Genomic DNA, 24829 nt, shown 5'->3' on the forward strand with positions numbered 1-24829 from the left:
AAAAAAAAAAAAAGCTTCAGTGCAAATCTGGGGAAGGAATGGAAGTGAGTCCCAATGACTTTCAAGATTCTCTCTCCTCTTCTATCTTCCACTGGTTTAGCTCCATTTTCTTCTACCGTAGACAGGGTTTTACTGAATGCTAATTGACATGGCCACCAACAGTTTCTGAGTTTCACATTGTTAAGCTTCTGCCACCAGCAGCTACCACTCCTTCCAAACACAAAAATCCCAGTTGAGGGCTGGGATTGGTTCTGCGTGTGTCTCACTACTTCCCCTAGAACAAGAAGCTGAAGCAGAAATCAGGCCATGTAGAACGTTTGATAGTTGTGCTGCTACAGATCAAAGAGAAAAGGTTTGCTTTTCCCTGAAATGGGTAGAGTGGGTAGACATGTAAATAAGACACTTGATATTCTATACACTACCAGTATCTGTAAGAAAGCCTACATAAAACACTAAATCAACCCCCAGGATGGCTCTATTTCTGTCCACAGTGAAGTAAAAACAACAATCAAAACAAACATAACAAAACGATCAGTGAGCTCTTTTCATTGTCCACATTTAATCACAAGATTCGATTTATTTAAAAACAAAGTTAACATGGACAGAGGGAAAAATCTCAACCTGCCATAACCACTGAAATTGAATTTTTAAGATTGAAAGCAATTGTTCCAGATCTGAAAGATAATAGAATCAGGGAACTCTCTCTACATATGAATGGAGGCAAGGCTGTTTAGAATGTCTAAATAAGTCACTGTACCAGAATAATCACAAAAACTGTTCTGATTGCCTGGGAAAGAGAGAATTCATTTTATTTATTCAAAATATTTAGAACCTGTACCTCTGATTATTTTAGGCTAAAATGTGTGGTTGTGTTTCCCTTTCAAATTTAAATTATGGGGACAATTGCATCAATTCTGTTTCACACTGTTGGTGATGGTTAATATTACGTTTCATTTTGACTGGGCTGGAGGGTGCCCAGATGGCTGGTAAAGCATTATTTCCCTGTCAGTCTGTGAGGGTGTTTCCAGAAGAGATTAGCATTTGAATTAGTAGCCTAAGTAAAGCAGGTCCCCTCATCAATGTGGTGGGCAGCATCCAACTCACTGAGGGGCCAGACCAAAAAAAAAAAGCCAAGTAGGGAAGGGAGAATTTTGTCTTTATGCTGAGACATCCGTCTTTTCCTATCCTCAGACATCAATGCTCCTGGGTCTCAGGCTTCACATTCAAGCTGAATTATACCACTGGCTTTCCTGGTTTAAGTGTGCAGATGGCAGACTGTGGGATTTCTTGGCCCCTTTAATTGCATAAGGCAATTCCTATAACATATTTCCTCTTACATATACTTATGTACTCCTATTGATTCTATTTTTCTGGAAAGCCCTAACACACTGCTTTTCAGTAAAGTTGAGATTTAATGATCATGTAGTTGATTTGAGCATTGTAGAGAAATACGATAAATCGGTTCCCAGAATGGAATTCTTCCATTGGCCATTCCATACTGACTGCAACTGGCTAACCACCAATTGTGTTCTTCCTATGTGCAATGTGCTTTTATTTAAGGTGTTTGTTCTGGGTCCATACACTCTGTTTAACTTAAATCCCACAATAGAGATGATGTTCAATGTAAGCCCCAGCTTCAAAGCTCAAAATATATTTTACTGATTATAATGGCAGTAAAATGCCATTAGGATAATTTGGCATTTTAGGAATTTATTGTTGTGGTTTTTTTTTAATTCATTCAACCTCTTTCAGATTAAAATGAAGTGACAGCAATGAACAATAAGAAAATAATGCAACACAAAATTTCCTACTAAGTAATAATCACACACCAATTACCTTAAGGGAGTAATCTTATTCTCTTTCTGCCTGCCCTTAGCTCCTCTAATTATGTCGTTTGGAAGCAGATAAACTCTATGGAGATTTAAGGTGCTTTGAAATACCATTCTATTTATTCATTTGTTCCTATTAAGCTCCACTAATAGAGCCTATGAAACTGGGACAACATAGAGATATTGTTCTATAGCAACTTTAAACCAAAAATGTGCTTCTCTGAGATTACCTATTTCAATAACTAGGGTTGGTCTGAACTTTAACAGACCCTTAAAAGGGTATCTCTTGGTACACTCATTTCTTACTGTCCCGATCACAAGCCTTCTACATTAGCTTTTCTTGCATAATAATCGAAATATGCCTAATGTAGACGATGGTGCATCCACGGTATCCCAGACCCTTTTCAAGGAAGATGGACCCTCAGAACTGTCTCAGGTGGTAGTGTGGGTTTAAAATGATTTCTAAAACTGTAAAGCATTTTGCACATGAAGAGATCATTTATTATAGTTCTTCTGCCCCAAAGTTAATAACCAGAGTAGACTGAAGACTGGTCCTTTGTGGAGGCTTATTGGGAACTAACTAAATCAGTAAGGCGATCTGCCCTGAAAGGCCCGAGATTAGAGGCAGGAGGTATTATACATTTCCTTGTTCACAACCTCACTGTTAGGGACATATGACAAGAATGGAAGCCTCTTACCACATGGTTTCATTGCTTGCATGGTCACTGCTGAGCAGCTACAAAGACCATCATTCTTGTAATGTGACTTTCTGTGACCTTGGGCATGGTACCTGCTTGAATGGTTCCTTATGAAATGGACTCCACATCAGCAACCTTCTGATTGGTTAAGGCATAGGAGTATTCATTGGGCCAGAGAGGCCTGGGTCCTAAAGGAGTTCTAGACCAGAAGGGATGCTTTGAAGGCATGAAGCAACAGCACTTGGTAGGTTTTTATATCTGGTTCATGAAAAGGAATTGGAGTTTGTGAAATATTTCTAGTCAAGGAGAGGTTTGAATACCTCTTATTTTTACCAGTGGGGTAAAATTAACATTCCTTTTGTAAATTAACCCCTGTGTTATTAGAATATATTTAGTATAAATACTTGAAATGCTGGCATAGTCACTTTGGAATGAGGATTTTTGATTGCAGTACTTCAAGTACTAACTAGCTGTCCCTATGATGCAAATTCAAGTTGATTCACACTCATAAACATTCACAGCGCACACACCCATAAACACATATCCGCACAATATACTATTATTTATATGAAAGTATTTTAAAGTAACCTGTCAAACAGAAATTACAACAATGCAATGAAACCATATTTCAGAACCTTCATGATTCTATTTTCTATAGTTACTGCCTTCTCTACCCCAGTAGAACGAAATGTTGCCTCCTCTATGTATCCATAACCCAGTGTACTCAGAGAGGGTTTCTGAATGAATTCAGGACCTGCAGTCCTTCTTCAATGACATTAAATGCAATTGTTTGGTCACAAATCAGTTTCAATTGAAAGAAAAATATGTGCCAATGATTCCTGTGATCCATACTTCATTTCTTCTTGTGCTTTCTCTTAATTCTTCCTACCCAGGAAGAGAATCGGAAAGGAATTACCCTTGGGGCACCTGGGCGGCTCAGTGGGTTAAGCCTCTGCCTTCGACCCAGGTTATGATTTCAGGGTCCTGGGATCAAGCCCCGTGTCAGGCTCTCTGCGCAGCTGGGAGCCTGCTTCCCTGCCTCTCTGCCTACCTGTGATCTCTCTCTCTCTGTCAAATAAATAAATAAAATCTTAAAAAAGAAAAGAAAAGACTTACCATTTAGCTATGTAGTCACACAAACAAAAAGATCCCAGATTTGGCTTTTGCCCCTGTGTTACTGTTTTCCTTCAGTTCTGTCAAAGGTATCATACGCAGCAGGCTGGGTTAACACCAAACACTGCATTCAGAAGAGTATGGCGCCCTAGTCAAAGCTCTATTGAGAAATTTACAAATATTAAGATGAGCCTGCTACTAGGTATTGTCACCAGCTAGATGCCCAAGGGCTGACCTTTACTGCCTACTGGCTTGTATTCACTACCTTTGTTTTAGGACTTTCCCTACGCCCTTCCTTCCAGCTTACCTCTTCCCTCAGGTGAAAGAAATTTGAAACCACCCTTCAGGTGACAGCAACATCCAGGACAAAGAGCTCCAGCCAGCCCAGACCACCCCACACCCCTTGAGCTAAAAGCCTGACTGGTATCTGCGCAGATAGACCATGGAGCAACCCCTGGAATGACCCACAGTTACTTTTACGTCATTAGAATACAAAAATCTCCACCCGAGGAGAAGCCTCTGGCCTCAGCATACAGATGACAAGGCTTCCCTATCTAAATACTCATCCTAACCTGAACAAAAGGTAGCCATTCACTTTCTTGGAGAGTCACAGCTTGGAAAGCCTTCCTCTTGATCTCCTTATTTATTGAAAATAACATTTTCTTTGTACAACCCTCCTGCTATAGTTTCTGTGACTCATCAAGAAGAGAAAGCCTGTTGGTTCTGTTACCGTATGAATACTAAATTTCCGCAGTGTGCCATGTCTTTAACTATACTGGTCCCCTAAAAGTGAGGTTCCAGAAAGCTCTTTTAACTTTGTAAGTCTGAGAATGAGTGTTGCAGAATGTCCCCCTGGAAACATCAGGTGGCACACAGGTCACAGTGTCCCTCCAAATAGTTAGGAGGAATGTTGCTCTAGATTTTTGAAGTTGTCGAGGACAGACATGGGGTCTCGCTCGTTTTTGTAAACATCGTTGAATACTTCATTGGTACTAAAAAAATGTACATTGAATAAAAGGCAAATGAATGAATAAATGAATTAATGAAGGAAATAAATGACAATGGCCTATAGAAATGAAAGATAAGGGGCACCTGGGTGGCTCAGTGGTTTAAAGCCTCTGCCTTCAGCTCAGGTCATGATCCCAGGGTCCTGGGATCCATCGCCTGTATCAGCCTCACTGCTTGGCAGGGAGCCTGCTAACCCCTCTCTCTCTCTCTCTGCCTGCCTCTCTGCCTACTTGTGATCTCTGTCAAATACATAAATTAAAAAAAAAAAAAATCTAAAAAAAAAAAGAAATGAAAGATAAGTAGAATGGTAAAAAACAAACAAACAAATGCGATTATTCAAATCTTTGACCCAGTAGGGCATAGATTAAATCTTTTTTTTTTTTCTTTTTTCTTGAAAATAGCAAGATGAGTAAATTCTTACTTCTTTCTTTAAATGCCTGTGTCCTTCAGGGTCAATAGAATCAAACAAGTAATTCATCTTGTGAGGATGCCTATAGAGAGACTGTGGTTAAAAGTGAAGGGTTATTATGTTACTTTTTATTACTTTAGGCAAGCAGGGACAAGGAATGGTGACTTGAGGGCAATGAGAGATAGAGTGAGGAGACCCGGGCAAATACTGCCCCAAGTAGAAAACCTGTAGGAGTCTGAAGTCTGCTCAGGAAGCAGTGAGTAGGCTGAGAGAGTTGGGGAGGGTGGAGGGAGTGGCGCTCAGACTGAATAAGAGTTTCACTCTGTGATGTAGGAAGACTCCGAGGAGTTTGAGTGGAGGAATTTAATTACGGCCTTACATTTTCAAAGGATCATTCTCAAAGGATCATTCTGGCTACTGTGACATTGTGGTGGAGACACAAGAATGGAAGTCAGAAACCTAGAGGAGATGGAGGTAGATAAAAAAGGTCATCTCTGGGGCGCCTGGGTGGCTCATTGGGTTAAAGCCTCTGCCTTCACCTCAGGTCATGATCTCAGGGTCCTGGGATCGAGCCCCCTGTAGGGCTCTCTACTCTGTGGGGAGCCTGCTTCCTCCTCTCTCTCTGCCTATCTCTCTGCCTACTTGTGGTCTCTGTCTGTCAAATAAATAAATAAAAATCTTAAAAAAAAAAAAGGTCATCTCAGGAAGTGATAAACATGGGCAACAATGATGATGAGATAGAGGCTGGGGACTGGGTGCTACATTTTCACTTTAGATAATGCCATAGGGTCAGTCTAGCTTAGGAAATAACTTACCTTAGCTTAGACATGAAGATGAAAGCCCGCTGTATGAATATGTAGGACCAGAGATTCTGGACCAAAGAATAGCAAGGATGAGCATTGCTTACAGAAATTACACAGACAGCACTTAATGATGTTTTCAGCTAAGTCATCAAGCCACAATTTGAACCTAATTTTCTCCTTATTAGTTGTATGACCTGTTCAGTCACTAAACCTCTCTGAGCTTCTCTCTCCTCATATGAAAATGGGAATAAAATCATTAGATAGTGCCGATGTGAAGATTACACATGACCACACACATAAAGCAGCTAGCATGTCTCCTGATGTATATTTTGTATTCTTCTTCTTCTTCTTCTTCTTCTTCTTCTCCTTCTTCTTCTTCTTCTTCTTCTTCTTCTTCTTCTTCTTCTTCTTCTTCTTCTTCTTCTTCTTCTTCTTCTTTTAAGATTTTATTTATTTGAGAGAGAGAGAGCAAAAGAGAGCATGATAAGGGGCAGGGGCAGAGGGACAAGTGGACTCCTCACTGAACAGGGCTCCACCCCAGGACCCTGGGATCATGACCTGAGCTCAAGTAAGATGCCCAATGGCCTGAGCCACCCAGGTGCCCCTATTTTGTGTTCTTAAAATGAAAAAAGGAAAATGTGTCATCATAGCTGGGTAAAACAAGCATGGCTTTTCTTTGTGGGAGACAGTGCTGACCTGGAACTTCAGAAGTTGCTTCTCCTCTACTTCTCTGTGCCTTGCTTCCCATACCTGTGTGTTTGATGTGCTCTGTCCATACTCTGTTGGAGATGTGGGTGGGTTTGGAGTTATTAGTTATATGGTAGGAATAAATAGTGGGCTTCCTTTAGCTTAGCCTTCCTCCTGGTTAACAGTCCACCTTTGTGCTATGCTGGCCTTGAGTAGAGGATTCTTGGATAAATCGAAGGGCAAATACCCCCAGGTACAAGTCCAGAAGATCCAGGAATGTGAAGGCACAACTGATGCAGACTTAGGTGCTGTCTACAATGCAACAATTTTTTATTTAACACAAAACCTTAAGTTTAGCGATCCATAAATGTCAAATGTAAATACTGAATAAATGATTGAAATTTTTGTTGGTTCTATTACTCTGAGAAAGTATTTTTAACATTTCAGTATTATGAATCTTGGCTTACCCACAGGCTTTAGTTCTTTGAAAACATATCTTTGTTTTTCTGTAACTCACTATAATTCTGTTTCAAGACCTCATTCCCCTGATGACAGGAACTAAAATCTCAATCAATTCAAGGTCCTGCCCCTTTCCTCCAGGATGGTGGCTAAATTCTGTATCTCATGTTGTAGGGCACAGCAATGTCTGGTTTCTGACTGTCATCCGTCCATGCGGGCATCTTCTGTGATGTCAGTCATCTGGTCTGGTTCTGGGTCATCAGTCCTGCAGATTGTTACCATGCTCTCTCTGCTCCTGGTCAGAGTCTCTCCACTGCCTCAGAGCACCTCCCCCCCAACCCCACCCTGGAGCATGGAAACTCGTTGACTGCTCTCCCTGCCTACTCTGAAGCTTGGAAACTGGTGGGATAGAGTGGGGCAAGGGGTTGTATCAAGTACTTATTACACAGCACTTGTACTTTAATGTTTCTGGGGGCCCCTTTCTCAGGAATCTTTTCCACTTCTTAGTTCTCTCCAATTCCATCCAGTTTTCTTCTTTCTAGACTTCCACAGCTCCAAAGCTGCAAACTGAACTAAGCATTTTTCTGGGTTATCTCATTCTTGTAATAGTAAAGACAAGATGCCCACATGCTTTAATTAGGAGAAGGGGTTAAATAATGAGAAATACCTTGGGAAAACTTGATTGGAAAAATTGATTAATATTTCAAAAAATTACTCTGCTTCACTTCTATAGCAAAATAATCCTGCCATAACTTGTTTACATAGAACAAATGTAATTGATGAAATAACTTTTTACCAACTTTAATCAATACTGACCATAAGTGTGGAGAGAGGAGGATAGTCCAAACAGTAAGAGGGTCAATATTCATTGCTATGTCTCTGCTGTGTCTCCTGGGTTTTGTACATTGGTGTTTACTTTTAAAGAACGAAACTGGGTTTAAAGATGGTTTAAAGATGGCCTCCATCTCATATTCTTAGGTGGTTTTGTCTAAATCATTTCCCCAAGGATCAGAAGAAAATTGGTTTATATTTATTTTACACTGGAAAAACATGGTCCTAGAGATTATGATCATGAAAGATTCCAATATATACCATTTAGTTCTCTTTTACCCAAAAAACCACACACACACAAAAAACCTCTTGAAGCTAAAAGAAGAATATATTGGCTTACATATCTGAAAGTAGCTTGATTCTGAGTATCAAAATTCAATGACATGAAAGACTTTTTTAAAAGATTTATTTATTTATTTTAAAGAAATAGAAAGACACAGCGGGGAAGGACAGAGGGAGAGGAAAAAGCATATTCTCAGAAAACCCCCTATTGCATGGGGAGCCTAGGTGGGGCTTTAACTCACGATCATGACCTGAGCTGAAATCAAGAGTAGGATGCTCAACCGTCTGAGCCACCCAGGTGCTCCAACACAGAAGATATTGTTAGAAGTTTCATTGTTGTCTGTCTCCTCCATTTTCATCTTTCAGCTCCTTTATCTCCTGCATGTAGTTTCAATTCTCAGACTTCGGTAGTGGAAGAGATGACCAGGCTTACGTGCTGATAGTTTATTATTAAAAAACAAAAGTACTCTCCCCGCCCTCCGCCTCGCATTCTTACTCTCCAAACATCAGTTATCTGGAAGTCTCATACTCCTTGGGTTATGTGTCTATTCTTAACCCAATCACTGGAACCAAGGAGAGAGAGAGAGTTATCTGATTGGCTGGTCTTAATCCCCTGCTCACAGCTATAATCGACAGTCTACCTGGTGTATATGGAATGTGGAAACATTGATTTCTGACAGAAAAAGCAGTCTTCTGCTACCAGAAGAATGAAGAAAGGCTACAATACCAAAATAGCTCCCATTACAAATCGGGGGAAGGGGACAGACTGAAGCTCTCTTTGTGTGTTTCTTTCCAAATCTGGTTTTGAAGCTGTCTACATTTATGATATTCCATGAACTATGATTGGAAACCCCTAAAACCCAAAGCACCCTGTAAGAAAAAACAACGGCTATTTCCATATCTCTTAATCAGTTTTTCACCTTGTTCTTAAAAATACTCGGAATCTTCTCATTCATGCATATTTTGTTGTTTTTATCCCCCTATACCCTCCTTCATCCTATGTCACCAAATACAAAGGGGATTTTGTGACTACGTTTGCATAGTTGGTTGAACAAACTATTTAGTAAGCCAGATAAGATGGTGATAAATACCTGTTTGGGTGACGTTTGATCTATTGTATTTTTTAATTTATTTCCAAGTTTCTTTGAAGGTAACCTTATTCTAGGTGGGAAAAAACAAACAAACCGAGAGCTGAACTAAAGGATCCTTCATCATCTATCATACTCGTATCTCAGAATCTAGTTCCTCTTCCTCACTTTGTTTCGCTGGCATGACACATGCTCCTGCCAAAGTCAGAATTATCAGTGATATGGAGAATGAGACTAAATCAGATTTACTGTGCTTGTGGATAAAGCACCTCCAAATCAAGCAGAAAATGTCAATATCATTGACCTCAAGGGAGATATGTGGTTTTTGTACAGCGTAGCTTTGGGCTCGTCAGCCAGCAGCAAAGCATCAAACTTGGGCAGAGAGGGGTCTTCTCGCGACCAGAATGTAAAGTGCCATCATTGATCAGGGCTTCGGAAGGGCTGCAACGGTTCTGAGACTGTGCAGAGAGTACTGGGCAGGGGGTCAAGTATCTGGAATTCTAGCTCCACCTTTTCCTCTGTATGTCTGGGGGTTCATGCTTAGCCAATGTACCTCTTTCTGCATTATTTTCATCCTTATTTGATACAAATTTGATAACAATCAATGACCTCTGGAGTAGACATTTCTGCTCTTTTCATTTATGGCTATAAGACTTCCATTAATAATATTGGGAGGTGTAACTTGTTTGGGCCAAGGGATGCCCAGATAGCTATAAAACATGAGTTCTGAGTGTCTGTGAGAGTGTTTCTGGAATATATTAGCATTTGAATCAGTAGACTGAGTAAAGATCCTCCTCACTAATGTAGATGGGTATTGTCCAATCTTTGAGGGCTTGTATAGAAAAAAAAAAAAGGTGGAGGAAGAGTGAATTCTTCTCCTTGAGTTGAGACATCCATCTTCTCTTGCCCTCTGACATTGGTACTCCTGGTTCCTAGCCTTTGAACTCAGTCTGGCTACTCAACTTTTCCCGTCCTAAACCTTTTGTTAGGTTATTCGGACTTTAAAGAAGGCACAAGTCAGGGCCTGGTTTGGTCCTCGTCTCAAGCCTTATTGAGGCCTCCCACACCTGGGGTTCTGCTTTTGCTGGGGTTGAGGAGGGGGTGTAGGGATTCACTGGCTCAGCTCTTTATTGGTCAATTTAAAACACAAGAAGGGGAATTTAAAGGGTGAAAAGAGGAAAGGCAAGCGGGCCCAATGGCTACTTATGGAAATTAACCAAGATCTCCAAATCAAAGGCGGGAGCCCCCCTGAATTCTAGTAACCTGGCCACAGTTAAGAAGTTAATGGGGTACTGGGATTGGAATTCAATGATTTGATTTTTGAGTCCAAGCCTTATGATACTCTACGGGTTTGTTAACATCTTGGTTCAGAGTCCAGCATCTTTCCTATGCTTGTCTCTCATTAGCTTTTCTGTTCTTTCTGGACTGACTCAGGTCAGCCCAGTCTGGCCTGCCATTACAGGAAGGGCTTATTCCTGACTTTTTTTTTTTTTTTTTTTTTTTTTTGCCTCAGTTGATTTTCCTGCTCACACACAATGAGAGCAGAGGAAAAGAACACAAGCATGCAATGATTCATCTTTATTTCTTACCTCTTAGCTCTGACAACCACACTGCATTTGCTGACTTAGCTCCAGCAAGATAATGCTCGTCCCAAGTGTGGATTTTATAACTGACTCTGGGGATTCAGAGATCCAGCTGGCTTCCCGCTGCCCCACACTTATCCGTGACAGTCACAGATCCTAGTTCTTAGGATGGGAATGTTCCCAGCTCAAGTCAAAATTAGAAAGGACATTGCTCCTGAACCTGAGGTTTCTAAGCAACAGAAAAAGAGCCAACTGAATGTTATTGGCTGCATGTCCCGTTCTGCCTCCACGTCCACGGTGCTTGTTATGAAGCTCTTGGCTATTTCGCTGCATGTCCATCTGCTAAAATGGCAACTTGCCCTCTTGTTCTGTATTTGGATTCCTGCCCATGGCCATGGCTGCCAGACCATGACAGATGACTACAGATCAACGCAAGTGTTGGGTTTTTTTCTAGTGATGTCTCCTCTAGCAGCCACAGACCTTGTAAGATATGATGCACAGATGATGAATGTCATCTGCCAAATAACATGACTATTTGGGAATGGGATTAGGGGAAGGTGCTGCCGTGAAGATGGGTTGTACCACGAGTGAAACCTGGAGTGTCAAAAGACTCTGTATCGTTGATGGGAAAGCAGGTCTCTGCTAGAGGCAATGAGGAAAGTTCGGGACAGCAAGGGATGCCAAGTGATTATGAAACCTCAGACAACACAGACCTTGGTGTAGCAGGCATTAGTGTGTATCTTCTCTAATACAGGCAACTTGCCAGAAGCAGAATCTGACAAAGTCGAGAGAAATCTGTGTAATGAACTAACTTGCCTTTATGCTAGAAAAGAAAAGTAGGGGATGTAAAATCTCATCCTTGTGTCTAAAACCTGTAAGAAATTGTTTTCAGCAGCCTTAGTTCGAGGCATTTGAAGCTCAGGCAAATACACTCATGTATACTGCTTTTGAGTTTCCTTATTTTATTATAAGGTGTAGAGTGATCTGGATGGGGTGCAGAGGGTACAGCTTCTTCGGATACCTTTTGCTCTTATGGATCAAGAATTGGACAGGTTGAAAAAAATATTTGCTCTTTCAGTCAAAAGCTTGATGTTTAATTCTGCAATAATTTTAATATTAAAAGTGTTAAATAGTTACCAAAACTACTATAGGCTGATCTATTAAAAGTAGTATAGGTTGACCTATAATTTGATGAAACACAGTAGCATTTCTGAGATATTTTTATAGCAATATTTGAGATAGTTAATGCTTTTTTGATGAATCCAAACAAGACAAAAGAATTTTTGTTTCAACATCTTCAAGCATCTACTGCATGCTGGATATTATGTATATATACACACATTTACTATTCACACCAACAACTCCATTTGATAGATATCTTTACCTTATTAAGAACAGTGATACAAAAATAATTATTAAATAATATATTATTATTAGATCCAATTACCTGAAGTAATTTTGTGAGGTTATTTAACATTGCTGACCCCTGGGTATTTACATTCTCAGTCTAGGTGTAATCTAAGGAATTATTAAGTATAAGTGGGCTATCAGGCAGATTTAGGGCAAATTTGTTTTACAGTTCTGTTCTAGTAGCAACAAATATACTTGTAGGTTTCTCAGTGAAAGAAGAGAGTTAGGTTTTATATATTTGGGTGCATAAATTGGACTGTAAGCTATATTGGTAAGGATCATTTCAGTCTTGCTCATTATTATTTCCTAGTGCCAAGAACAGGAACTAGGCATTGAATTTGTTGATGAATAAATAAATGAATAGTGAGATCAGGGATAAATGGTAATTCCCTTCCAATTTATTTGTTGTAAAATTAATATTCTTTGCAAACACACGCACACACACACACACACACACACACACATTTTTTTCTTTCCTAGGACTAGGGGATGAGAGACCCATTAGGAAGATAAGATAGTAAGAGTCCAGGTCAGGAGAAGAAAAGCATGAGGCAAGGCTGCTGACAGTGGGGACAGAGAGCAGGAACTGATGAAAGAGCTTCTTCCGAAGAAGGTTGAAGAGATGCACTGACTCATGAAATGTGTACTATCGAGGCAGCCTGAGAAAGGAGGAAGAGTTAGGGTACTCCAAAGTGTCCAGAGGATGCCAGGGAAGACAGGATAATGCCTTGACAATATCATGACACTCCTTGAAATTCTTTGAAAAAGAAACACCAAGTTTAAACTCAGTGTTAAGTCTGGAGAACTCACACAAGGTTAAGAATATAGACAACTGAGCACCCCCTTGACTTTTTTGACTGTTGCCTTTTTTCTCAGCCCCTCAGAGACCTGCAAGGCTCAGCACATAATAAGTGCTCAGTGAATGGAAACTGATTAAGGAAATCAGTTTTACCCAAGTTTCTAGGAGGCTCAGAGTATCTCAGAGATACTAACAGCACTTGCTATAGAATAGGAAATTACTGAAACACAGTAGCTTCCTAAGTAGGGTTAGAGATTATAGGGCTTTTCATCTTTTTTTAAGGGCTAGGATTGAAGCAAAATGAAATTAAATGAGGAATGCCAGAAGAGATCTTGTTTTCTGCACACAGGTGACATTTATTCCCCTGACTCTGGTATTACATTAAAGGTCCTATTAGGGTTTTTTTTTTTTTTTTTTTTTTTTTAAATTACTGAGTTTTAAATGATAACATTCCAGATGACATTTTACTACAAGAAAGTTTGTTGCCTTTAACAAGTATAACTAATCACTCACTGTCTCCCAAGTTATCTACATAATGCTTTCCCATGTTATTTACATTTTCCCAATAATTAATGAAGTTTTTTTTTTAAAGATTTTATTTATTTATTTGACAGACAGAGATCACAAATAGGCAGAGAAGCAGGCAGAGAGAGAGGGAGAAGCAGGCTCCCCGCTGAGCAGAGAGCCCCACGCGGGACTCGATCCCAGGACCCCGGGATCATGACCCGAGCCGAAAGCAGAGGCTTTAACCCACTGAGCCACCCAGGCGCCCCTAATGAAGTGGTTTTAATGAAATAACTTTATTTCCTACTAAATGAGACTTTTAAAAAAGATTTAAATATTTATTTATTTTAGAGAAAGAGCAAGAGTGGGAGGGGCAGAAGGAGAGGGAGAGAAAAACTCCCGCCGATTCCGTGCTGAGAACAAGCCTCAATACGGGGCTGGATTTGGGGCTTGATCTCACTGAGATCATGACCCTGGGATCAGGACCTGAGTGGAGAAACCAAGAGTTGCATGCTTAACTGAATATTCTACCCAGACACCCCCTAAATAAGACTTTCAATTGAGCTGTGATAAATGTGTCTTTCTAGGTTTTCCTCTTCTTTATTCAGATTTCTTTTTTTTTTTTTAAGATTTTATTTATTTGACAGAGAGAGTGAGTGAGTGAGAGAGAGAGAGAGCACAAGCAGGGGGAGAGGAAGAAGCTGACTCTCTATTGAGCAGGCAGCCCAATGTGGGGCTCGAACCCAGGACCCCCTGGGATCAGGACCTGAGCCGAAGGCAGATGCTTCACCTTCTGAGCCACCCAGGTGCCCCTATTTATCTACCTTTCTTCGTAACCTCCATGTAATGGATGGTCATGAGGAACCCAAAGTCCTGAATCATTCACTACAGGTATGGGGGTCGGAAAATAAAAGTAGAAAAGATCGTAAATTGTTTTTCCATACCAGAAAAGAATGTAGCATTGAGATTAAATGGGCTGGAGAAGACAGATTCTAACTATCCCTTACTCTGTACTTGGACTAGTCTAGACTCCGTGGTGTCAACTCTGACAGTTGTTTTTTCTTTGTTGTAATGCAAGTACTTGATTTAAACTCTGATTGTTCAGGACTCCACTTAGACTACCGCTATCTCAGAGAAACTCAGTGCCAATTACAAGGCTAGATAAAGAGCAGGTAGCCTTCCCCTTCCCCCAAACTTTTTGCTTTAGAGATCTTGATTGATTTCAGAGACTGACCTTTTGAACTGCTTGTTTTCTTATCGCCCCCCCGCCCCCGTGCTTTAAATCACCACCCCCCCACTCTCCTGTTTTAAATTCACCTTGACCTCCCTGAAAGCAGATCCCCAGGCTCTCTCCACCTCCCTCCCAAGCTTGCAGACTCTCCCCTTCTCAAGACCTGTACCCTCATCCGTGCCTTATAGCTCCAGGACTGGTAAGTAATAAGCCTCCCTCCTCCATTTCCTAATGGTTACTGCTTGGGGTGTCTTGCAATCATAGTAAGAACCACAGAGTCTAATCCTGCCACAGTTAGTGGTTAGTAAGTGATAGGCTGAGACCCGCACAGAACACTGTCCCACTGGCAAGCCAAGTTCATTCCCTCTGGGTATCTTTATGCAGGTCACTCTCTATGTCCCGATTATCCATGTCTTCTTAATAACTGTTCAGCACTGAGATTAATTCCTCATGCCATTATGAAACATTTCACGCTCATTACAATCCATCATTTATCAAACACCAGTGGGCAAACCATTGCATTATATTTATTTACAATTCAATCTGCTAAATGTTAGAATAGAGGATTGGAAAAAGTGCTATAAAAAATAAAGTGCTTATTTCTTTCCTCTTGTGTATCATTTTCAACGCTTAAATATCTTGCTTGTTGCATTTCTTTCGTTAAGTTTAACTTCTGTAAAATTGAGCCATTCTTCTCATGACCAAAAACAGTAGAGGGGATACTAAGGGAGGGCAGGATGGACAGCAGTGAAACTCGGAAGTTTTGGGGGTTCAAGAGCAAAGAGCCAAGAAAGAATTCCTGAGATGTTTTTGGTGCACAAAGGTGATCTTTATTACAGCACAGGACAGGACCCGTGGGCAGAAAGAGCTGCACTGGGATTATGAGGAGTCAGTGATTAAATACTTTTTAGTTAGCAGGGGTTAGGGATAATGTAAGTCTTTAAGGAATTTGGAAGCCAGGCTTTTGGAACCTGGAGGGGCTAGCTGCTGTTAAGATAAGGTGACTTGAAGTTTTTAATAAAACATAAACATTAAGGCACTAAGGCAGCCAGGAATTCCTTGAGGAAGGTCGTGCTCTGCTGCTTTTTGTCTCTATCAGTGGTCTGCAAACTGTAAGGAGTTTTTATTTTAAACTATTTCTCCTGCCTTTGTTTCCCTCATCAGAGCGTATGGATATTGGTCGATTACTGCTTAAGAAGTACAGTTAATCTGCAAGTCTGGCTGGGATTTAGGGACTAAGACACTGCGTGGCTTCTGTGTGTGTGTGTGTGTGTGTGTGTGCTTCCTTTGTCTTAAGGAAGAAGATGAAACCCAGTTCTCCGTAGAAAGAGTTGAAGGTTAAGAACTGTGGGAATACCCACCCATATCCACCTGCGCACCGACTTGCTTCCTACAATTCCCCCATACACCTGCTGAGTGACTAAGAAACATTATATGGATTTGGGCCTTCTAGAATGAAGGGAAAGAAATCCCAGGTGGATCCTCTGACATCTTTTTCTAATTAATTGTATTAGCTGTATCATGATGGTTCACGTATTCATTTCCCCTGAAGGAAAAGGGAGCGAAAGTCATGTATCACGACACTGAGAAGACAGACAAAAGAGGACCAGAATGATTGCCCTCGAGACTTCAAACAAGGAGGTAACTTTTTGTGGTTTCTTTCTTCAACACTTTCTTCATTCCAAAAAGTGAATTTAGTAGCTGACAAAATATGCTAGCGTAAAAGGGAGAATTTATGCTAACGGTGTTGCTATGGAACAATTTACTGGGATGGAACATCAAGAACTCCTTATTCAGAGATCACTGGTGTTTATGCTGTTAAAGCTGTTTGATGAAGGTCAAGCTCCTGAGTTCAAAGGGGCCATGGGGAAATTCTTTTCGTTGATGATCAAAGATGTACAGGTGGGAAAACTCCTCTTAGGGGTATGGATTCCAACGGAAGAGCTATGGTACACAGACGTCAGGCAAATTCCTCAGTGTTGGATCAGACATTACATTTTAAATGATGTGTGAAATTTGCTTTAGAAGCAACAGAGAGTGCATTATTTCTTCTTGGCATATAGCAGATGGAATTTTGAGCTGAAGCTTTGTGCAGGATTTTACATAGGTGAGTCTGTCTTGCTGTAAGGCGAAAGGGCAGTAGAACATGGAAATGGCATATTTACAGAAGACGAGGGATCTGTCAAGTGAAGGAGGTAATGTAGTCAAATGTTCTACTCAGTAAGGACAGGGAGCTGAAATGGGACCGAAGAACAGATAATGGATGCTGTGGACAAAATGTAATCTTGAAGAGAGGATGCAAGTTCTAGAATTTAAAGTGTGCCTGAGAATATGAAAAATGGTGAATCACCATCTTAACATTCTTGGAGAGATTTTGTAAGGTGGAGGAGTTAGCTCTGAGAAGGCCTGTTGGACATCTAAAACTAAGATGCTGGGTTATGTTCCTTGAGGCCTCTCACTGTTGTTCCAGTCCACGTGACCAGTGCTCTTGTCAGTAAGTGGTATTAGTCGTAAGAAAGCCAGCTGGGTACGGCTTAGTGCAAACTCACAATGCTTATCCATTTATTTATTCAAGAAATGTGCATTGAGGACCTATGTATGGGGACTTAAGACAGTGGAGCTTGAACTATTTTATTGTCCTGGGATCACTAGGTGCACTAATAAATGGTGTATGAGGGATAAGTCTATGATTGTATGGCATTACACAGAGTGTGGTGTGACCATACTTGTGGCCTGGTGGTGCCAGAGGAAGCCTCCCAGAGGAGAGGAATTTAAAATGGAATCATGGAGAAGAAATTAGCTGGGAAAAATCAAAGGTTTGGTTACTGTGTAGAAAATGCCTTGCAGAGGAATGAAATATTTCAGACAGGAGGGATATTAAAATATATGCCATATTAATGGACAGCATACAATTTCATCCTAGGGAACAACAATTTTTTTTAATGTTTACAGTATGACTAGATATGTAGTTTGGTTTATGACATGTATAAGACTGATTTACTTATTTTCTCTTTTTGATAGGCTATAAAAAATGTTATTCTCCTAATTCCTAGGATTTTTTTTTTTTTTAACTTCTTTGCTTTGTAGAAGTATAAAGGAGTAGAGGTGGTTGGTAGGTCAGGGAGTTTTGTCTTTTTTTTTTTTTTTTTAAGATTTCATTTATTTATTTGACACAGAGAAAGAGAGATCACAAGTAGACAGAGAGGCAGGCGGAGAGAGACGGGGGCAAGCAGACTCCCTGCCGAGCAGAGAGCCCGACGCGGGGCTTGATCCCAGGACCCTGAGATGGTGACCTGAGCCGAAGGCAGAGGCTCAACCCACTGAGCCACCCAGGCACCCCTTGATTAAATGACCCAGTGATCAAAAACACGTGAGAATCATAATCCGTGAAATCAAAAGATATACTGTCTTAAAGATCAGGTACATCTAATTTTTTTTGTGATGGTGTGGAATAAGCACTGGGGTCTGGAAATTCAGGTTCAAATCCCAAATAATTTCCATGACTTTTGGAAAATCCATGATCTCTCTGTCTATCATTGTATTTTATTTTATCTTATTTTATTTGGAAAGTGAGTGAAGCTAGACTTGATGATTGATATACCTTTTGGTTTTTATTTATTCATTTATTTTTAGATTTCAATTTAATTAACCAGCCTGTAGTACATCACTAGTTTCAGATGTAGCATTCAACAGTCCATCAGTTGCATATAACACCCAGTGCTCTTCACACCATGTGCCATCCTTAATGCCCATCACCCCATTACCTTATCCCCCCAAGGACTTCCCCTCCAGCAACCCTCAGTTTTTTCCATAGAGTTAAGCGTCATGGTTTCTGTCCCTCTCTGAAACTTTCTATTCTGTTTTCCCTCCTTCCTCTATGGTCCTCTGCTCTGTTTCTTACATATTTGGTATTAATATCTAATTTGACATTTAATTTAACTATCTTATAATGATGGCATCTAGCAACATTAAAAAAAAAGATGGGCCTTCTTTTAAGTGTGGGCTAAATAGAGAAAGGGAGCTATAGTGTGATGGTTAATTGTCTAGGTTTTGAAAATGGACTGAGTTCAGATGTTAGGTCTCATTTAATAGCTTTGCAAACCTATCCTTTAATATCCTTATTGGTAAAGTGGTGATAATGGAAGTACCTTGTGTCATAGGGCTTTTTGAGGAATAATGTGTTAACACATGCAAAGCTTTTACATAAGTATTTAGCACATAGTAAACACTCAATGTTTCTTACAAGTATTTGCTGTCTTATTTGAAGCATTTACTAAACATTCGAGATGGGGATTAAAAGCCTATTTCAATAAAAATGACAAAAGTTCTAAAATTGGAAAGTGATGAGTTGGATATTTTATAGCCACTTTGGCTTTTAGCCAATACTTTCCAGGGGAAGGAAGAAAAGACACAGTCCATCTTACAGCATAGGGGAAACAGTTTAGGAAAAGGTGTGGAACAAAACTATGACAAACAAGGAAATAAAGCTGTGAACATATTTTGTACTCAAAAAGTCAGTGATTAGAACAACCTAGAAGGAGGGGAGAAAGTCCTTGGGATTTGAGATGAAGCATTAAATGGCTGCTGACCGAAGGATACTCATGCTGCTTATAAGGGCCAAGGCCAGCTCCTCTTTCTCTGCTTTCATATAGCATTATTTAATATTAACCAGAATGTCCTTAAAGCCTGGTTTGGTTTTTCCCAAGACAGTCTAAAGAAATCTGGATTATAGTGAGTGGATGAGTGGATGTATAATTTGCTTGTTTTAGGTGTGATCAGGTCTAGAAGATCAGGATCTCTGCTCATGATCAATGGACCACAGTGAGCTGGTCTGTGGGCCAAGGGGAGTCAAGTGTATTGCCAGAGTGGAAAACTAGGATTATAATCACAAAATGGTTGACATCATGGCTGGCAATAGGGTGCCAAGAAAAGCCAACATGCAAAAAGGAGGAGCAGCAACAAGGTTGCCTCCTGGAGGGGGCAGGCAGAGCCGACGAATATAATTAAGCATGCATAGTAATTAAGAATAGGGCTCTGTTGTTCTGCTGCCTGGGATTCAAATTTGTAATGTCCCAAGTGGGAGGCATATGTGTGGCCTTGTTGAGCCTAATTTTTCATAAGGTGATAGTGCTGGCTGACTCCTAGTCCCTGCCACTCAAGGGATTTTGGCACTGAGGAAATGCCAGCTCTTCCCCTCCCCTCCCTTACTCTCACCAGGCCTGTGGTTGAGCTCCTTCTTTGAGCAAAGTCTGGGCATACATAGGGATTGGAAGGGGTGGTGCAAGATGTGATGCAGAACATAGTAATGTGGATTATTATTCATTTACTGTATTTGGAAGAATATCATAGGACTTGAAACCAGGGATCGGCAACCTTGCATTCTATGGTGATCATTCAGGAAGAGGAAATGACAAGAAACTTGCCCTTCTGTGGAGAAGAAAGGAGTTTGTGGGTGGTTCCCTGGGCAGTAGGCCATAGGGAGCTTTTGGGAGGGGTATTTGGGGTACTTAATAAAGCTGAGCTACATTTCAGGGACATACATGGCATTTGCTTGGAATGAGCTAGGAGGACAGTCTGTTGTGAAGGTCTGCTGTAAACCTCTGTTCGATGGGAGGAAGAGGTGAAGTAGCATAAAGGCGCCGATGGAAATGACCGAGGAGGAAAAAGAGGTAGTGGTTAGAAGGTTGGACACATGGTATTTATATATGAGATTTTGTCCAACTTAGTTCTTCATAGGAAGGAGCTTGGATTATGTCTCTCTCAGACAGGTTATTTCATTCTTCCAACTGTTCTACCTATGGTCTCTTTCTTACCACCCCAATCTTCTCTTCTTTTAGAGTTTTCTCTGGGAGACAGAACCCACAAATTCACACTTACTGGTTAAGGCATAATTTGTTAATAAAATAAAAGCTTTTAAAATAAAGCTTTTAAGCAAAATGTGCATAAAAGCTGCTTTTGTTATGTAAGGTGCTATATCTCAAATGCTTAGGACAAGGTGTGGTTCATGGTCAACCTCTGGTATATTAGCTATTACTACTAGTAATAGTAAGAACAGCAATAGTAGTACCTTACAGTATAATCATTACTTTTGCCTTTTATGTGAGAATGATTTTAGCCTGACAGGAGAAGGGATTATTCCCCAAGCTAGTGTCCTTCTAGGGAGCTCTGATAGATAACTAAGTAACAGCATATGCTACCATTAAAATGATAGATAAGGACAAGGTACAATCAGGTCTAAGAGTTAGATAATTTAGATGTTTTTTAAAGATACATCGGATATATTTGTTTAAGATATATCTTAATAAAAGATAATTTTACTATCTTTTATTATCTTATCTTTCTAAAGGATAATTTTTAAAGATGTATCTTCTGATAGCATGATTTGAACCCAAAAATTCATGAGAAGAAATGTTAGGCTGAATTATGATATAGTTCTCACAGTAACTGTGTTACGGTGATATAATTTCTTCTTTTCCTTTCTTGATGTCACAATTTTTCTGATACATATTTTTTTTGTAATTGAGTCATAAGTTCAATTCTGCCACTTCCTTATCCTGATACCTTCAGTGGGATATTTATCCGTTCTAAATAAATTCCTAAATGTATCCGTTCTGAACTTAATAATTTTAAAATGAATATAATAGTCACTCCCTCATAAAATTGTTTGGAGCCATGGGTGAAGAAATGCCTACCAAACCTTGAGCATTGTCACTGATCCACTGTAAGTGCTCAAGGTATGCTGTTACCACAATAAATCCTTAATGATAGAAGATAAGAGTTTTTTTTTTTTATTTTAAGATTTATTTATTTATTTATTTATTTGACAGAGAGCGAGATCACAAGTAGCCAGAGAGGCAGGCAGAGAGTGAGAGAGGAGGAAGAAAGGCTCCCTGCCGAGCAGAGAGCCCGATGTGGGGCTCGATCCCAGAACCCTGGGATCATGACCTGAGCCGAAGGCAGAGGCTTTAACCCACTGAGCCACCCAGGCGCCCCAAGAGTTTTGACATGAAATAACAAATTACATAGTACACTTAATTTATTCATTAGGAATTTATGAACTTGTTAATCCATTCAACAATTATTTATTGGGTGTCTACCATTTTTTAGCTTTGTTTCAGGTGCTGGGAAGATGAAAATTAGAAAAGCAGACAAAAACCTTTGCCCTCATGAAACTTCGAGCCCTAATAAATTTATTTTGTTGTATGTAAGTTCAAGAAAGTAGAAATTAAAAAACCTGAAATGTACAAAACCCAGCATCAGTGAACCTGTGCTGCTATAGGAAATATATTGAGGTGTGAGGGGTTTCCTTGACACTGCTCAGAACTCCTGATTTCGGTGTCAGCTGTAGTCCTAAGTCATAAGAGGATGATGTATGATATACAGGCTGGGAAGTTTTAAAACATGTATCTGGGATGCTGACATACTATTTCAGTGGGGCTCAAAGTCCTTTAACAATACTGAATTCTCCCATGAATGAAATCGTTTCTATCTTAGTGACCCTTCTTCTAAAATTCTATGTAAGCAATGTGTCATCACTACAAGGAGAAAAGGAGAAAAAAAGGCAATCAATAAGCAGAAACAAAGAATAATGAATCAGAAGTGGCACAAATGGGTGAAAGGAGCTCAAGTTAAAAGGAGCAAGACAGTTGCCAAGCCTGAAAAAGGGAAGGCAAAGATTTACATTTATGAGGATTTAAAAAAAATCTGTCAGACAAACTAATTAAAAGTACAAATTTTAATTGGAGGTCATTGGACTGGGAATGAATGAAGGAAGTGGTGGGGGAAAGCCCTTCACTCTTTCCTTCCTCTCAAACACACTAATGATTGATGAAGTAGAGGCAGTTGATCAAGGCAAAGTATCTAGTTCCCTCACTGAATCTTAGAATGTCAGGCCCAGGGGGCCTGGGTGGCTCAGTGGATTAAGCCGCTGCCTTTGGCTCAGGTCATGATCTCGGGGTCCTGGGATCGAGTCCCGCATTGGGCTCTCTGCTCAGCAGGGAGCCTGCTTCCCTCTCTGTCTCTCTCTGCCTGCCTCTCTGCCTACTTGTGATCTCTGTCAAATAAATAAATAAAATCTTTAAAAAAAAAAAAAAGAATGTCAGGCCCAAGGTTTTTAAGTCAACTCTCTAACACCATCATCTGATAGATGAGGACACTAAGAACAAGGAAGAACAAAGATGGCTAAGTGACATGCTCAAGGTCACCCACAGTGCCAAGGACTTGTGCCCAGTGTCCAAACCAGAACTTTCCAAGAACACACCATTGTAGCTAAAAGGCATGTGTGCCACTCGAGGAACAAACAGAAAAGCTTTTCAAGCCACAGCACTTAGAAAGCAAGTTACCAGTGTATCTGGAAATAACTGTTTTGACCAAGAAATCCCCATGATTAATCAACAGTTGGGCATTCCTTGTGCTGGTGGGAAGCGGTTATAAGGAATGAGAGAGAGAGCAATGAAACTGGTAGTGTTTTTGGTTTTGTTTTTTCTTTTCTTTTCTTTCTTTTTTTTTTTTTAAACATTCAACATTATTACAATTAAAACAAAACAAACAAAAAAGAACAACAACAACAACCAAAGCAACCTAAACAGGGGCCCCTGAGTGGTACAGTGTGTTGAGCCTCCGACTCTTGGTTTCAACTCAGGTGGTGATCTCGGGTTCCTGAGATGGAGCCCTGAGTCAGGCTCTGTGCTAAGAGGTAATCTGAGCTGACCATCCCAGTGTGTTTTATCTTCCTTCTCAAATCTGACCTTTCTCTTGACCCAGGCTTGGATTCAAAGCGGTAGAGTTACTTGAATAACGTAGGAGTCATATTTGCTTACTCTTTTAGAATCTGTGTTTCACACCAACTTTATTTGGATGTCACTCACTGTAATCTGTACTTCCTGGTGGAGTCTGAGATGTACCATCAGGCCTTGTCTCACCTCTGGGCTATCTTAATTTGGCCACCAGATCAAAGAAATCCAAGGCTGCTTCTCAAACTTTGGCACTTAAAATTTTTGTTTAAACTAAAATTGAATCCTAACTATGGAGCTTTGTATAGCCCCTTTGGGAAAATCCCACCCCCCCACCCCTAGTGACTAGAGAAAAGCACCATAAAAAGGAAATAGAAGAATTCATAACCTGTTCATAATTTTAGACCTGAGTTTCACTTTGTCCTGCTCTCGAAACATCTGATCTCACTTCATTGCTACATCTCCTTTGTCTTGCTTTACCCTTGTTGGGACTTGGCATTATTTTCCTAAATATGACTCAGGCTTCCTTTTCATCTTAATAGTTAATATTCTTCTTGAAGCCTCTTCAAATCGGTACCTCCCTATGGGTAGCACATTCACACGTAGCCTCACAGGTGCCATAATCCCTGAGTAAATGGGACATGGTTCAAAATTGATAACTCTCATTGAGGGGCTATGTATAATTCTTTGACATGAACACCAAGAAAATGAAATACTAAATACTACCTTAGCCCCAAATAGCTTCAACCAGTTATCTCTGCCTGTATCTAAAGCCTGAGAAAATGTGCTTATAAAACCAAATAGGGGGTTAAAGCTTGGGCCTTGTCTATATACACATAAAGAAAATTCATGAAACTATAAACTTTTAGAGCCGATGACCTGGGCAACAGCTTAGATCCAGTCTTTTCAAAGCCTGAAGGATGCTATATTAAAGAATATCTGGCAGAGACTTTACTAATCTGCACCTTTTTAGGGTTCTCATTAACTATTGAGGACAAGCATCTTCTTCATAAGTTTAAGCAGGAACGACCACCTTGATGGACTTGTGGGGCCCATGTGGTGGTCTAGTTGACTGATGGACAGCAGGAAAAGCCTACATCTACCCGTTCGGTGACTTCATGGGCTCTTGCCCAAGAAAGAGATGCAAATTGTCCATGTGAACAATATGGAGCCTCAACTCTGCTTCCAGGGTAAAAACAACTGTGTTTTGATCTAATCACTTGTAATTTTCTGTTTTCACAATGTGCTAATGGTTTCACTTGTCACTCTCTTTATCACACAATAATTGTTCAACCTTGAACAAGAGTTGCAATGTCTTTGAGCAATATATATATATATATATATATATATATATATATATATA

Source organism: Mustela nigripes, chromosome 1 (genome assembly GCF_022355385.1).
Source record: "Mustela nigripes isolate SB6536 chromosome 1, MUSNIG.SB6536, whole genome shotgun sequence".
Taxonomy (NCBI): domain Eukaryota; kingdom Metazoa; phylum Chordata; class Mammalia; order Carnivora; family Mustelidae; genus Mustela; species Mustela nigripes.